The 643-nt window shown below is 27.5% G+C and overlaps 2 protein-coding genes across 2 annotated transcripts in view; one reads left to right on the forward strand and one right to left on the reverse strand.

The window, feature by feature from the left end:
- The window catches only part of LOC106874805 (uncharacterized), a 19,670-nt gene that overhangs the window by 17,176 nt on the left and 1,851 nt on the right, over positions 1-643 (reverse strand). The window lies entirely within an intron of this gene.
- The window catches only part of LOC106874803 (coiled-coil domain-containing protein 113), a 22,551-nt gene that overhangs the window by 5,018 nt on the left and 16,890 nt on the right, over positions 1-643 (forward strand). The gene's annotated exons all lie outside the window — the stretch shown is intronic.

Raw genomic sequence — 643 nt, forward strand, 5'->3', positions numbered from 1 at the left:
CATAACCAACAAGTGAAAAACGTGTAAACATACAAGAGATAAGTACAGGACAAAATACAAAAGGAAGTCTAACTTTTCCTCAGTTGTCGACTGTTTATAACTCCCTATTTCATCAAAGAAGAATAAAATTCTCCAAACCACATATCTCTCACTATATGTAAACACACATAATGATTTTTTCCAGTTTGTAAATCTTACAAACTGTAAAAATGATTTTTCTAGATGTATTTACTAATCTCAGTGTGTGTTTACATATAGTTGAGAGATATACATGACTTGGAGAATTTTATTCTTCTTTCAAGCAAACAGCTATATTTTCTACCTTGGCTTTCAATATATATTTTGCATTTTTGGATCTGTTTGCTAAGCCACATAATCATTGCTTTTTTAACGATAATGATGATTTATTTTAATTTTGTATATATATATAATATAATATAGGATAAATTCTTTATAAGAATTTATCAAGTAGTCAGCGTGAAAAAACCTCATAATGAAAAAAGAACGAAAAATTTCGTAATGAAAAAATTCATTGTTTCTTCATAGATATATTTAATTATATATAAAGGGCATTAACTGTGTATCAATGCCTCACGCTATCGAGGGACTAAATAAGTAAAAAAAACTACCAAAAGTAAGCAAC

The sequence above is a fragment of the Octopus bimaculoides genome, chromosome 17 (genome assembly GCF_001194135.2).
Source record: "Octopus bimaculoides isolate UCB-OBI-ISO-001 chromosome 17, ASM119413v2, whole genome shotgun sequence".
NCBI classification, from domain to species: Eukaryota; Metazoa; Mollusca; class Cephalopoda; order Octopoda; family Octopodidae; genus Octopus; species Octopus bimaculoides.